This window comes from Pogona vitticeps, chromosome 1 (genome assembly GCF_051106095.1).
Source record: "Pogona vitticeps strain Pit_001003342236 chromosome 1, PviZW2.1, whole genome shotgun sequence".
NCBI lineage: Eukaryota > Metazoa > Chordata > Lepidosauria > Squamata > Agamidae > Pogona > Pogona vitticeps.
Window position 1 is genome coordinate 142,712,686 of NC_135783.1, and position 16,230 is coordinate 142,728,915.

Genomic DNA, 16,230 nt, shown 5'->3' on the forward strand with positions numbered 1-16,230 from the left:
TTGGGACTAGTAGCCTCTACAGTGGTGGCTGCATCACACATCACACACAACCACTTCAAGAATGGTCATATATACCGGTAATTTCAACAATAATGATTGCATCAACCAACTTCATCATTCCCTAAAATTTCTTATGATGTAAGACAACTACATAACACATGGTTTAAACTGGCAAAAATTCCAGACATGGGAATGGGAATTGTCTTGGACTGTTTTCCAAACACTAATGTGTTGGTGGGGTCATCCACTTACTGACTTCTTTGCAGCATTGTTACAATAGCAAATGACCTCTATTTTGTCCAAGGGTGGTACTCGTAAGGAGATGCATACGAACAGGGGACCTATTCAAGAGATGGTCTCCAGCCAAAAGAATGGGTTTTGATTCCTGGCAGGCATCTCAGGGTCAAAGAGCATACAAATCAACATCCTAAAAATAAATCGCCATCTGACCAGTCTCATCTGTTGCATGCATTCCAGTCACCATGTGTGGGATTCACAGAGACCACGAAGAAGGAGGACAGATTGCTTGTCCGTAGCTGGCACTCTTCGAGTGGTCATCTGGGCATTTATACAACCCACTCCCCTCAGTCTGCCATGCTCATTCCAAACATTAAACAGAGAGGAACTGAGATGGGACAGCTAGGTTGAGTCTGAGTGTGAGTACAAAAAATGTGGGGGAGGGAAAACTCTTAAAGCCTTACAGCTCAAGAACATGCTCGTATATATAGGGTGGAGGATGAAAATGAGGTGGGATGGCAGAATATCCCCTCCGATATCTAGATTATTGAGACCAGAGCCAATGTCTTCTTTCCTGTGAAGCAGATCCTGCATCTTGATGGTGTTATAGAACGGCAGTGTCCAAATCTGTGTGGAGAGCCATGCTCCTGTAGATATGGACACTGTCCGTGTGATGTGTTGGTAGTTCTGTAACTGATAGGTGAGGAGATTCTGGCACATTATGGAGAGATGAGCCTTGCAGCTTTCCTTCTGACACAGAACTGGCCCCGACCATCTCTTCAGCTAACAGGTCCTTTGATGGGGAAGGTCTTGGGAGGGAAAGGGTATTATAAAAATGGCCTTTTAAAAATGGAGACAATATGGGGGCAAGGAAAATAAGAAAGGTGAACTCTGTACAAATATTTTGTGAGGCAAAATGTCATGCCGGGATCTGAGCTTGCTAGGAGAACATCCCTCAAGCTGCTGCTATTCTGGCAGATGTGAGGGAACTATGTGTGCAGAGCATAGAGGTGGAAAATTATTGAAGTTATGTTGCCTGTGGCATGGAGAGCCACCTCTGGTGTGGATCTGTCCATGATGTGGCTGCTCAGAAGCTTCTTCCAATTCTGTTCAATGCACAACACAACGTTCACAACAGGAAAAATGTGCTCCTTAAACATCGCAACTTAATATGGCACCATTCTTTCTGAATTCTTTCAAAGTCTGAGGTACCTATACGTAGATGTACCTATCCATAGGAAGTGTTCTGCCCAAGAAGATCTTGGCACCTAGATTTTGTCTATTTTGTTACAGCAAAGAAAAGGCCAGAAGGCACCGAAAGCATGACAAGGACTCTGTAAATGTCAGTTGACCAAGAGAAGGAAACAAACAAACAAACAAACAAACAAAAAACCAGGACCATCTGCCCTGCTGAAAGACCCCATGTTCCCTTTCCTGCTGCTCATTGTGGGATCAATGATACGACAATAGCAATGGGTATATTGGATTAAAATGTTTTGCATAGATAAATAAAGGGAAATATATGAGTGAGGGGAGTCAAGGGGATGGTGAGAAATAGCTTGAGGAAGACCAGACATCGATAATATCCTTGGTGTGCTGATGGACTCCAGGGTGGAGCTGGAGGAAATGGGATAAACATGGGAAGCTCAAAGAGAAGTGTTCCATTACATATCCAGTTGTGGGACTGAACTTTGAAATAATGGGTTGGACTCAAAGGATCATGCTACAATCCATGTGTCTCCTCCAGTTTCATCGGGAGCTTGGATACAGTGTCAGATGAGAACTCAGGAGACTCTCTCTCTTTCTCTCTCTCTGTGTTTGTGTCTGTGTGTGTCTGTGTGTGTGTGTGTGTGAGAGAGAGAGAGAGAGGGAGGGAGGGAGGGAGAGAGAGAGACTAGTTCCTCAACTACTCAGGTATCTTGAAAACCCTGTTAAGATTGTCATAAGTCAGAAGCAGCTTGACAACATATCTTACAGAGAGGAATATTCCCAGAATACAAAAGTGACCACTTCTGCTCTTTAAAGTCGTTGTGATATTAATGGAGGACTAAGTACGTGTATACCCTTCCCATTGATGGCAGCATGACTCATGTGGAGCCAAAGTGGAACCCAACCTGCTCTTAAGTGTACTGAGCCCTTAGATATAGTGTGTATATTATACGAGGGATCAATAAGTATGTTACCAGAATATGCAATCTCATTTATTTACCTCTACATGACTAGATTTCTATAGTTCATTTCGCAGAACCTTTCTAATATTGCAGTCTTTAATTTAGGCTTTTGTATTATTTGAAGTCCCTGCTTATAAAAGTTCCCTCCTGAAACGTACAGTGGTTTTATTTAATGCATTAATTCATGTGCCTTCCAATTCCAGAAATAATGAAAATAGCATATGTTGGTTTGTTTCCTGCAGCTATAGCTTGGCCCTTGGGATCCCGAGCCGCATTCTGCCGAGGAAAACAAATGTGAATAAAAACTCAGACAAAAAAGGCTGGGAGCTAAGCTTCGTCCAAGGTCACAAATTATTTATGATCTTAACATTTCATATTAGAACAGAGAAGTTGTTTTCCTGTCTGTCCTTACCCGAGGAGCGATCACATCTATTCTGGCTAGATGGCACTGTGGTATATAAAATGCCAAAAGGCTGTAAGTTAGAAGTGACCTGCTTTTCTCTGTGTTCCATCTGTACACTGTGTGCTTTATTTCTTGTTTGGAAAGAAACCTTTAATACTTGATGAAGTTGTTGATGCCCATGTTTTTCTTGTTTAAGTCGTGGGCTTCACTTATTTTCTACCAGACACTAGTTCCACCTTTGTAAGTAACCAGAATCCATTTTGCCTCTTCACCTGTAAACAAAGTAGCCCAGGAAGAATGGGTGAGATGATGAGTGAGAAGGGGAGCTGACAGCCTCTCTTGACATGAACATTTCTGTTGGGGGGGGAAGGTATCCAGTAGGCAGGGCATCATGCATTATGGAAGTGGGGGAACTGTTATATGATGTTCAGTTTGCGAACTGTCTGGGAATTGCTCATTCAAGGTCTTAGTCATTTTGTGAACCGTTCCTTCTAAACCTACCTTGAAATAAATTTATTTTGGTCCTCCATTACACTTCATTTCTCCCTGGCTTGGCGTGTGTAAATATTTATTAAAGGCAATGTATTATATGTTATGGCATACAACTAATAAAGCACAAAAAACCATTTTTGTTGGAAAAAAAATCTAAAATCATTTTACATTATTAATTTCAAAACTCTCATCAAACTTCCTCAGCAAATGCGACTTTTTTAAAAAAAAATTGATACGGGGGAGGAAACAAAAAAGAGGGTCATGCAAGCAAGAGACAGAAAGAGTAAACAAAGGGACAGCATCTGTAAACATGTCAGTGGCTTACTGCTTTTCTTATAATGACATGGGTATTCCACAATCAGAGCTCAGAAATATTTCTAAATTAGGCCACATTCTGGCTGTGACAGTGTAATCCTGGAAAGGTATGTCCTCAAGTTCTATCCACAGAAATTGGTTCAATTATACAGATGTTTGTCATTTAAAAATGAACATTTTTAAAAAATGAAAAAAGGCTCTTTGTTTTTTGCTTTTGGGTCCTTTTGCTGATTTCTGAATGAGAACCCCTTACATATGAAGAATTTGTTATACAAAAGAGAGGAACCCCCAAATCTGGGGTTTGGGCATATTTTTTCTCATTAAACCTTGCCTCCCTCCATGTTCTCCAGCAAGTTTCCCTTGCCGCCGCAGTTGTGCGCCTCCCTGGCCCACCATCTCCACCCTTTTCCTACTCACCTCTGCGTGTACCAACTCACACTGCTGGCCCTGCTCTTTCTCCTCCCCTCCCCTCTCCTTTCCTTTCTGTCACCACTGCCGGTTTCCTTAGGGATTTTTTGGACTAGTACCACACCGATGGATGGCAGGGGGGGGATGAAACAAAATGACCTGAAAACACAAGAGTCACAAGCTTCTGCCACGCACACCCCTACTCAATGACAGACATATTAACTACAAAGTGCTAGAATGGGATGAATGGGTCAATGGAAGAAAACTAAGACCTTCCCCTCCCATGTTTTTCAGTCCCTTGTCTGGACCATTTTCTGAATGCCTGCTTGCAGATACTGTGTTGTTGTTTTACCCATTGAAAGGTATGCATGTGGCCTCTCATCCACATGAGGTGGCAGAATGGAATGAAAACTGCAGAGTAACCAGTCACACGGCACGTGAACTGTTACCATGTGCTTTTTTATTTTAAACTTTTGTATCCTGCCTTTCCTTCCAGGACTTTATGGTAGTCCTCATCATTCTCCTTTCTCCCCAGATTTCACCTTCACAACAACGATGTGGAGTAGGGAGAGAATGACTGCTTTTGGGAGAACTGGCCGGCCAAGACAGGATTAAAAATACTGGCCCAAAGACAATCTAGAATGCTAGGAGACTGAAAATCCATTAGCATAGTTGTGCTGCACGGCACAAGCAAAAGAGGTTGTGCAAACTGTTACACACACAAAAAAAGCAAAGCGTGCTGCTTATATACCACCCCATAGCACTTCAAGCACTCTCTGGGCGGTTTTCAAGTTAATTATGCAGGCTACACATTGCCCCCCCAACAACTTGTTGCACACAACAAAAGTCCCTCTTGTACTAACTGCAGATACAGCCTTGTGCTCTGAAAGTGCTTTATTTTGTCAAAATAAACAACCCAACAACCTCAGCACTGCAAGGAGACATCTTCCCATCCAGTGTGCTGTGACATTTTTGGCAGGAGAGCAGAGGGACACATGCTAGATGGGCTGGAGTTCTTTTGAAAAAGACTTGTTTCTGAGCCTCTCCCAGAGCTTTGGATGAGTAAAACAGAAAACGTCACAGTAATGAAGGAACCTGTTTCTTATGTCCCTCAAAGCAATCCAGCCAAAGGTAAGCACTTCATAAAATCCCTTTGGTTTCAAATGAAGAGGCTGTCATTAATTCTCCACCTGAGATCAATCTGACTTAACAGTGCTTGACTCCGGCTGACTCATACACATTGATTCAGAGCTAGTATGGTGTGTATTGGTTAAAGTGTCAGCCTGGGAGTTGGAAAATCCAAGTTCAGGTGCCCACTAAGCCTTGAAACTCAGGGGAAGGCCCTTAAACCAGTTACCATCTCTCAGCTTGATACGGCTCAGAAGGCTGTAATGCAGGAAAAGTAGGGAGAATGCTGTACTGTACAGCATTTTGAGCGCACTAGCGAAAAGGTGGGGTGTTAAAGTCTCATGTGCACACACAAAATGGACATTCTGTTCTTGCAACCTCAGAGTTTCAAGAACTCCTATCTCTGGAGTTTGTTCAGAATCTGCACTTCCTGGCGCCACCGCCTGGATCCGAAGGTGTGTCAAAATAAGGAATTCCATGGACAAAAAAGTTTCTTTCCTGCTCCTCCCGCCAGGGACTCCTCTCCACAAGAAACCTCTCTGGAGGTTTAGAGCGCCCTCGGCAGCGGACGAGAGGGCATGAGGGGGGCTATTCCGAAAGTAGAGGATTTTTCCATCAGAGCTCAGATGCTAAAGCTAACCTAAGGAAGTTCAGGGAAGGTGTTCCCTGTCTTGTCCTTCCCAGCAGACCCTCCCATATACCAAAGCCCACCTGGCACAAGGGAGAACCTCTGAGGAAGCTCTTTGCAGGCTTGTCAGTAACTATGATAGGGAGCAAATAATGCCTGCTGTTATTTCTTTCTTTGACTATCCTTAGGTTATCTTAGGATGCAAGCTGGCATCTGAAGCGTTACCCTGAGGATGCTATTGCCTTATTCACCATGTATGTATTCTAGGAACATAAATCCTTGCTTGTCTCACTCACACACGTAAGGACAAAAAACTGCACGTCCCCCGCTTTCTGTGCCCTGCTAAAGTGTGAGATATTTTCACAACTATGCAGCAGTGGGTGCTTAGTATTGTGGACTTGTAAGCATCTGAAGCATCAGGTTGTTGCCATTGTATCAGTCAAGTGTTTCCAGTATGTGTGCAGGAATACACATGCATACAAGCTTCTGGTTCCTGCCCCAGTGCTAGCTGGGAGCTTTTTTTTGGGAACAAGAAGCTAAGTGAAGCTAGGCCTAGCTAAGCCACGCAGTCTTCCAGTTCAGATGTTTCTCCCGGGGAGGCACATTTAGGTGTCTGGAACATGTCTGTCTGTCACTTAGGACTCTCAAAATGGAGCATTGAGGGATTTGTAGCCAAGACATCCCAAACCCCCATTCCGCCTTGGGTCCTTTTGGAGAGAAAGGTGGGATAGAAATATTGTAAATTAAAAAAAAATGATTAAATACATAAATTCCTATTCTTCACATGGGTCATTCGTTTTTTTTCCCTATTAAATGGAAGAACCTTTTCCAAAGATCTGTGTAGCTACCGTACAATTTCTGAAGCAACTCTTACACAAAGAGAGTGGCAAATAACAAAAAACTAACTAACCACAATAACAAACACAAGCCGGACCAGTTTATGGAACCATCTTCTGCTAGGCTACTCAAGAGCAACCAGGCAGAACTACTGCTTCATTACTAATCATTCTGGCTTACACTGGCCGGATATGGGGGGGCGGGGGGAGAGAAAGGTGGGAAGAGGGAGTATCTTTGCCAGTTCCAGCTCTCCTGATGTAGTTTATGGGCTCAGATTAGGCCTGCTTGGCAGAAGGAAGAAGCTTTAGATTTGGCAGGTTAAAAGCCAAGCCTTCTGTGTCATACAGAGATCCCTTTCCAGGGGTTTTGACACATATGGAAGCTTTATGTCTATTGAGATGCAGAAGGGAGCGCTTTCCCAGTGGATCCCATCAGCAGAAAGGTGCCGACACATAAACCATCCCCTGTGAACCATTGAGAGGGATCCCAAGCAGAATGGAGTTCAATGGCAACTGCCCAGGGATCCATGCCTGTGAATGAGCAAAAGGGCTCCCAAACGCAGCAGAGAGGGCTCCTCGTCTTCTGAAGCAAGTGAAAACAATGCATGTCAGAAGAGGGTTAACAACCTCCTCGATGTTCCTTAAAATCTGCCCTTGCTGTCTCGCAAGGTTTCACTTTGTCCATCTTTTGTCACGCTCCCCTTCAGAATTATTGTGTCAAGAGTTGTTCGTCATTTCTGTAAAGAGAATGATTGTGTAGATAATGATCTGGATGTTTCCGAAGACATTTTTTTGCCACTGACTGCTGAATGTAGCAATTCGTTTCCTTGGCACTTCCCTGCCTAGCTTCTGCCTTTGTCTTTCACCTCTGAGAAAATGATATATACGCGCAATGAAAGCATCGCATTTGCTCTGCAACATCCAACAAGCTGGTGGTTATGACCATTTCAGGGAGGTACTGAGTGAAACAGTTTAATGGACATACTGCCATCCAGCAATTAATGTGTGTGTTTTCTGCTTTTGATGTCTCGTTTTACTGAAAAAGATGAGGGTGGATTATAACTGCCTCCTGCTTAGATATGCTCTCAGAAGTGGCTGTGTTAGTACAATGGAGTGCTGGATTATCCACAGGTGGAGACTGACATTTTTCTCACCATTGTCCCAGCAGGTAAGGATTAGTCCCTTATGATGAAGGAACTGGTTGCATGATCCCAGCATGGTTATTCCATCCCTGTCTTCTGTAGTTCACTGAAACAATGTGCACCTGGCAACACAAAGTAGATAAAAGTAATGAAGCTCTTTAATTCAGCTACTAATACACAAAATTATTTTTGCTGCCACTGAAGTGAAAAATACCTTTGTTAATTAAAGTCTGCTCAAGTCCCTACGCTCGCAGGCATATAATAGGTGCGGAAGAACCTATAATATGCCAACAAGATTTTTTGAACAAAAGCAATCACCAAAAAGCATGGCGCACCTCTCCACAAACTGTCCTGTGTGCAGCCATTCTGGATGAGGGGGTTTGTGTATTCTGTGAGGAAAAGGAAAAAGACTGACAAAGTAACTGACAGGCAGGATGTCACACCTGTGAGGGTTGTAAATCAAGAGCAAGGTGGCACATAGGGACTTTGGCTGGAATCCACTAATAAGTCACAATTAGAGTAGGCTGATGGAACATACAGAGGAGCTGACTCACCAAATTCCTCAATGATTCAATGGGTCTACTCTAGTTGTGACTTGCTACTGTTTTTCAACCAGTATAACGCAGTGGTTAAGAGCACTGGATTTGGGATGAAAGATACCACAATTCTCGTCCGACTCACTGAGTAAAGGTAAAGGTAAAGGTTCCCCTTAACAGTTTTTGTCCAGTTGTGTTCGACTCTAGGGGGCGGTGCTCATCCCCGTTTCCAAGCCATAGAGCCAGCGCTTTGTCCAAAGACAATCTTCCGTGGTCACATGGCCAGTGCGACTTAGACACGGACCGCTGCTTACCTTCCCACCGAGGTGGTCCCTATTTATCTACTTGCATTTGCATGCTTTCGAACCGCTAAGTTGGCAGGAGCTGGGACAAGTGACGGGCGCTTACTCCGTCGCGTGGATTCGATCTTGAGCTAATATTTCTCAGCCTGAACTACCTTACAGGACTGGGAAGGAGAACAGGCGTGTGTGTTGCCTTGAACGTCTCAGTGGGAATGAACATGTAAGGAATAAAAATTTGGTATTGTGTGACTTTACAGCATACACCCAGCACCTTATTCACAGTTCAAAACCATTTCAGAATATACAGGAGGAGCCCTGTATCTGTGGGGGACCCATTACATGATCTACTGTGAATGCCTGAAACATGGATAGTAGCAAATTCTACTGCATATACAACAAGGAGGCAAGACAAAAGCCACAAGGCTTGTCACCTTGTATGTTGGATAAGGGCTGTGGTATACCATAGATCAGTGGTTCTTAACCTTTGTTACTCGGATGCTTTTGAACTGCAACTCCCAGAAATCCAGTCAGGACAGCTGGTGGTGAAGGCTTCTGGGAGTTGCAGTCCAAAACTCCTGAGTAACCCAAGGTTAAGAACCAGTGCCATAGATAACTGAAACCATGGATACCTGTCCCACAGTTATGGAGGTCTTACTGTATTCTGTTTTTTTAAAATGGGGCTCCTGGATTAGGTATATTGTATTATCTATCTGCCTAGAAAGCTATCTAGAAAGACTCCATGGCCAGCAAGTTGACATTCAGGAGGGAAGCTTCCAGATCCTGGTGGTGGCGATCCAGCAGAGATTTTTGTTTTTAGCTATCAAAGGCTCCCTGATCCACTATCCTGAGGCTCCCAAAGACTTCGCCGGGCAAAATGGAACCCTAAGGATCCTTACAACCATAAATGGGGGTATGGGAAGCATTTTGTTAGTTTAAACTAATTATTTATAGTGACCAAATCCATTGTATGCTTCTGTGACTACACAAACGAGATTTTATTCATTGAGTGGTACAAGCAACCCTCAGTCATGCTTGGATTGGCCACAAAATGCCCCCAAAATTACTGAAATTTGATCTGTCATTTGGGGGGCTCAAATGCTGAAATTTAAACAAAAAATAGCTGGCAGCAGTTTTCATAGCAAAAGAAGGACATCTCAGAGCAAAAGGATAGCTGAAGCATCAGTGAAAGGCAGAAATTCTCCTGACAATTCACATAGGTGAGCCCTGGTTTGGGATCAGATTAACCGCACTAAATTCTATTTATTCCCCATCCACTCAAATGAATAATCAAGATGAGGGTGGGCCATTGTTTCTTAGACTGGTCAGGTAGGTTCTATAATTTTCTTGCGTTTTCTTTCTACATGGAATCTTCATTACACCTTAAATTCAATGCTTGACTATCTTTTGTGGAGTTTGATTAGATAGGTCAGCATAGTGCTAAGGACTATCTCCTTATCAATACCAATATCATTGTTTTCCTTCCTTCTTTCTTTCTAACACTTACTACGTATATATTATGTGCCTCCAAGTCAATTCCGACTGTTGGTGCCCTCTTCCATGGTTTTTGAGATAGCGATTACATAGGAGTGGTTTTCTGTTCCCTTCTTCTGGGGGTGCCCTGGGACTGTGCACCCTGCCCAAGGCCACCCAGGCTGGCTCTTCTCCCAGGAGGCACAGTGGGGGAACTGAACTCCCAGTCTCTGGCTCTGCAACCAGAGACCCAAACCACTGAGCTATTCAACCAGCTAATATTTATATATACTTACATTTGTTTGCGAAATCACATTTTTAATTGGTGTGGGTGCCAGGCTGCACTCTGATTTCAGCAAGGCAGGGGATGAAGACTGCTGAGCAGCCAGGCTACACACTGGGGGGCACCCCAGCACACGTTTCCCTACAACAGAGCTACTTTGGTGGTGTGAGTGACAGAAGGAGGAAAGAAAGGTGGCAAGGGCTTTGCCTACAAATTGAAGTCCATTATATTCTCATCCCAGGTTATAGCCCTTTGTTTTCCACATTTTCGGCTTTCTTCCCCTCCTGACATGGAAACGTACAAAGAGATGCAAACATATGCAGGTATCTGAGAACAAGTTGGTTCAGGCCACCTCCAAATCATCTTGAGGCAAGTCAGTCCCAACTTATACAACACATACTTGGATACAAATATGATTGGGCAGTACGTATTTATATGCTCCTAATGTTAACATATTAATTATTGAAATCCAAGCTCCAATTACAGATGCTGGAGAAGCAGCAATCTGAAGTATTTATGTAAGCATCCAAGAGGAAATTGATCAAACAACAAAACAAACATGTCAGTCTGGTGGTGACTGACCTTATGTCTGTTCCCTTGTCATGGTTGGATCACCGCCTAATTAAATGCAACCTCTCAGTGGCTCTCCCTCCCCTCAGGGAGCAAGGACCTGTCTTAATGGTCCGCCCTCGAAGGCTACTGGATCCTATAGGATTCCAGGACTCCACGACAGGGATTCTGGCTGATCTGACTGGCGCTCCTGTCAAGGCTCTGGTTGATGGCTGGCTTGCTACCACCACCAGGGCTGTCGACACGATCGCTCCTAAACACCCTCTCTGTTGCAAAGCTCGTCCAGCGCCCTGGTTTAACCAGGAACAGCGAGCTATGAAGCAGAACAGGAGAAGGCTAGAGTGCAATTTGAGATGGAATCTGACAATATAATCAGAAAGCTATCAGGTTTGCGACTAACAATTACTTTACTAAGGTGAGGGCTGCCAGTCGAGCTCACTTCGTTGTCTGGATAAGCAAAGCTTCTAACCAGCAGGTGGAACTTTTCTGTATATTCCACAATCTATCCGGAATTGGTCACAGTGATTGACCTCCTATTAGCATCTCACCTGACCAATTTGCAGCATTTTTAAAATCTAAAGTGGAGACCATCCACCGGGATCTTATTAGACATGGGAGCTTTGTTTCTGTCTCGAAGGAGATGAATATGAAGCCCACCAGCAAAGGTGTCCCGGCAGTTCTTTCCCACCTAACCCCCAGAACTAGGCTGGTCCACTTACTAGGCTGCTTGGCATGTGCATACCCGGCAGTGGCAATGTTGTGCCAGTCGTGGACATAGTCCCACTGGCAATGCCCCATCTCTTCCTGTAACCGGCCACTCCACAGAGGAGGCGGGGAGATTATCTCCCCACTCAGCTGCTGAGCAGTCATCACCATAAGCAAGACTATGTCTGTGATTGGCATGATGTCACTGCTGCCAGGTGCACGTGTGTTGAGGAGCCTAATAAGTGGATTGGACTGGTTCTCGGGGGCCCAGGCAAGACCACCAAGACACCTGTGCTGGTGGGCTTTGTATTCATCTCCCCCTGGAGACAAATACAAAGCTTCCATGTCTTGTGTGTGTGTGTGTGTGTGTGTGTGTGTGTGTGTGTGTGTGCTCCCATACATGCAAAGGGATCCTCAAGATTTTATTAAAAAGACCTGTAATATACAGTGTGACAAATGGCAGATGCTCAAGTGGGTATCTGAAAAGGAAGAGACACTAGAGATCGCATTGCAAATATACCTTGCTACTAAAGTGAACCGAAGAATTTCAGAAGAAATTAAGTTTCTGCTTTATGGATTACAGCAAAGCCATTGACAGTTTGGATCATAAAAAGTTCGGGTTGTTTCTAAAGGAAATAGGTAGATAGACAGATGTACATCTGACTATCTTAAGGTATGATTCATACTCTGGACGAGGTGCCATTGTTAGGACAGAATATGGGAAAACAGAGAGACTTCCAATAGGAAAAGTGTCATACATTTTATCTTCATATCTGTTCAAAGTATATGTAAAGCTGGCTTAGATTCAGATGAAAGAAGAGTAAAAATTTGTGGAAGACACAGCAGCAATTTATGATATGCAGATCACTATATTACTGACCAAGAACAGCAACTTTTCAAAACAGCTGCTAATGAAGGTGAAAGGGGGGGAAAGCAACAGCAGGATTACAGTTGAGGTTTAAAGAGACAAATGCAATGCTTATAGAAAAATTAGATGAAGGAATTAACATTGTCAAGGATTTTCTACATCTTGGTTCAATCATCCATCAAAATGAACACTACATCTGATGAATCAGAAGAAGATTGAGAAGACTGGAAGAGCAGCTATTAAGGAACTAGACAAGATCTTTAAGACTGAGGATACATTTCTGGCCAGCATTCAGTGGGAAATATATGAATCCTAGGAAACACTGGAAGCAGTAGGAAAATGTAAGAGGAATGTCTCAAGGAAAGAAACCACACCCATTGGTTTATGAATAATGATGAGCCAGGCTCTTAATAGTAAGACCTTTTGGAGGTCATTAATTCATAGGATTGCCATATTATGCAATGCAATCAGACTTAATTCTGAACAAACATATGTAGGATTGCACTCTCAACATAACAAATCAATATTGCTCTTCAAAATCCCAAAGGTCCAGTATTGTGGAAAAAAATAACTGGTCTCTTAACTATTGCTGTAATTAACATTCATTCGGCTACCGGAGAATTGGCATTCCATTTTATTTCCATAAGCAGAGTGACATGGAGAAGAGAAGTTTTGAACAGATAATTGGTTTTCATTGTCAATAAGACTTTAAATTCTATTAGCCACCCAAAAAAGTATTGTTTTTCTAATGATTTACATAATTGGCTTATCAGACTTTTCTTTTAATTTTCTTTCTTATACATGGTTTAAAAAACAATCTCTCTCACACAGACGTTACTGCTTGCTCTTTATAGTCACGATTTGCATGAACTCTTCTCCTTCAAAGTTACATTTTCACTTCTGTGACTTTTGTTGTGAAAGGTCAAGGGCTTGGAAGGAAATCATGTCAACATCTAGTGCTGTATTCCCCCATTTTCCCATGATTTGAGCACACAGTTGCAAAAGGTCAAATAGTTGTAAATCATTTCCTTAGGTGGGGAGAGGGTTCTTAGCCATCCATTAAGCTCTTTGTTGTGTTGCTGTGCAGGGTTGTATTTGCATATTCCTTCAAAAAGCAAATGTTTTGATCTAGTTTGGAAGTGGGTCCAAAGAGTGATTTTTCTCAGTAAATGATGACTTTTCTCCGGAACTGTATGGCTTGGACCGAGAGAACTGTCAGCAGCAGAAGAACATGCATTATCATTGTTCTTGCCCTTAGAGAGGACTTCTCATAGTGCATTATTTTACAATGGATGGAGAATTGCAGTATACCTACATATAAACTTTATTGTTTCTGGCCATAGACCTTTACAATATTGTTTCTACTGTAGCATATAAAATCCAAATAAAGCAGGTAATCACCTTAAAACCATTAAAACCATTAATTACCTTAGAACCATTAAAACCATTAAAACCAATAAAACCAATAAAACCCAGTCTAAAAATATTGTCATAATGTAAAATGTCAATCCACTGGATACAGCATTTATGTGGCATTATGATCCCTGACAAATTGAAGCCTCAGCTTCTTAGCGGCTAGTGCAAATTGTGCTACAGCATATGTAATGTACAACTGTGCATCAGCAAGCAATCCTACTACTGTTTCAGTGGTATTACAGTTAAAATACATCTGAATGATGGGTGACAGAAATCTTTCTCTAGGATTTTTATAGAGAGGACAGAACAGTAGGTAATGAGTTAGTTCCAGAATCATGGCCAAAATTAGAAGATCTAAGCTGTAGATCTATATTCTGTTGGGCATAAACAGGACTTGAAAAGAGGCTAAAGAAAATTTTGTGGAGTGTCTCTGGCGATCTTTCTCTTCAAGCAGTGCTTTTCTACTGGATCATACAGTACAGTACAGTATATGCTTTTCTGTGTGTGGAAGAGGTTTTATATTAGGCGAAGGTGTTAAGATGGCTATAGTTCCTACCTTGCTGAAGACCTTATTTGGTTTAAAGACACTTTCGGTTGAAGAGCTGTTCAGTCTAAGTCTGATTTAAAGAAGAATCGTAAGAAGAGAGAAGAAACAAGTGGACAGAAAACTTGAGTAGATACACAATTGCCTTTATCACAGTTCCAGCCCCCGCCCCAGAATGAGATGTATTTCTGTGTACATTGTAGTTCTTTCTAAATCTGCATCTGTGCTTGAACATTAGCAAGCTCTCCAGTTGTCATAAACGACATCAGCAGCTGCATAAGATCAGTTGAAGGAGGCAACAAGTCATCCTTCTTAAGGCTAGCTGCTGCAGTGTGGCCATTGGAGAAAATAAAAGCCATATTTGGTTTTTCTGGGGACAGTTTTTTAAAAAAGAAGGTAACACTTTCTTGGCCTGCTTAATTTACAAATTAAGCACAGAGCACACCTTGACGGCTGCAAACAGGATGATACCTCTATTAGACCACTATATATATAGTGGTCTAATATTTGGGAGAATTGCTTTTGCTATTTGGGACAATTGCTTTGCAGTATTTGGGGCATGCCTCATATAAACGCTCACAACCACTCTACTGTAAAAACTCCGGCCTTTTGCAGTTTGTGACGTGGTTCTGCACTGCGCTAGTGGTTTGTCTGCAAGCTCCCGTGATGACTTTATAATTAGAAGAAGGGGGGGCCTTCATCATCATTTTGTTCTAGAGAAGGAGCCATGTAAATCTATTGTGGCAAATACACAAAAGGCATCTGCTTGTTATGTGTTGTCAAGCCGCCTCCAACGCTATAAATGAGTGACCTCCAAAATGGCCTGCCCAAAAGCCATGCTCAATTCCTGCAAACTCAAAGCTGTGATCTCCTTTATGGAGCCAATCCATGTCATCTTTGGTCTTCCTCTTTTTCTGTGGCCTGCAGCTTTTCCTAGCACTATTGTCTTTTCCAGTGAGTCTTGCAGTGCCTTAAATATGAACAGGTGTATTAGAACATAATGTTTGGAGACAGAGTTTATCAGAATTACCTGCAAAGTGAGTTCTGGTTTACAAATCTTACAAATCCTTGATGTGCTACTGTCAAATCAACCACAGATCTGGTTTTGCTGTGTTTTTTCAATACCCATCCTTTGTTCACCTCAGTTTGTGAAACATTATTTTCCTCCCCACATAGAAATTTCGTGCAGTGCCCTCATTTATGTACAGTACTCACCTTCCCTAACGTACAGATTGTCTCCAATGCATAAAGTGCATTTGTGTAAACTTTTCCCATTGTACACATTTTAGCCATTTATTGTTTTTAAATGTGTGCATGATTTCCTATGTATTTCATTTCACTGAAACGTCTGTAAGCCTCAGAGAAGGGGCCTAGATCTGAGGCATGACATGCTTTGTTTCTCATGTTGTGGGAGGCACAAATTGGATTCATTTGCTGAGGAGCTGAATAGGGATGTGAAGAAATCATCCCACATTTTGTTTGTAATGGAGCTAGATTGTTTCAATATATCTCCCCAGCATGCTGAGGATTTTCCAAGCACTAGGAGAACAAATTTGATTTGCATCCTTGTCATACCTGTTCTCATGGTCCAGGTGGGCCAAGGAGAGGCATTGCACCTCAGAATTATGGGGGGTGGTGTCCTCTCTCCTCAGACCCAAAGCTGCCTGTGTTCCCTATCTTGTTGTTGTTGTCTTTGTTCCTGAGGACGATTCCTTCTTTCAGATCAGCCCTACGGCTGCTGAATCTTCTTAATTTAAAATCTAAAATGCAACGCTG

At 42.7% G+C, this 16,230-nt stretch overlaps 1 protein-coding gene across 6 annotated transcripts in view; it reads left to right on the forward strand.

Annotated features, from left to right (window-relative positions):
- The window catches only part of TDRD15 (tudor domain containing 15), a 93,592-nt gene extending 77,809 nt beyond the window's left edge, over nucleotides 1-15,783 (forward strand). For 5 of the 6 annotated variants that reach the window (XR_012087848.2, XR_012087844.2, XR_012087847.2 and 2 more), the window contains 2 exons: nucleotides 1,531-1,713; nucleotides 2,651-15,783. The gene's annotated coding sequence lies outside the window, so the exon portion shown is untranslated. The remainder of the gene's footprint in view (nucleotides 1-1,530; nucleotides 1,714-2,650) is intronic. The other variant, XR_013542747.1, reaches the window with a different exon arrangement.
- The last annotated feature ends 447 nt before the right edge of the window (nucleotides 15,784-16,230 follow it).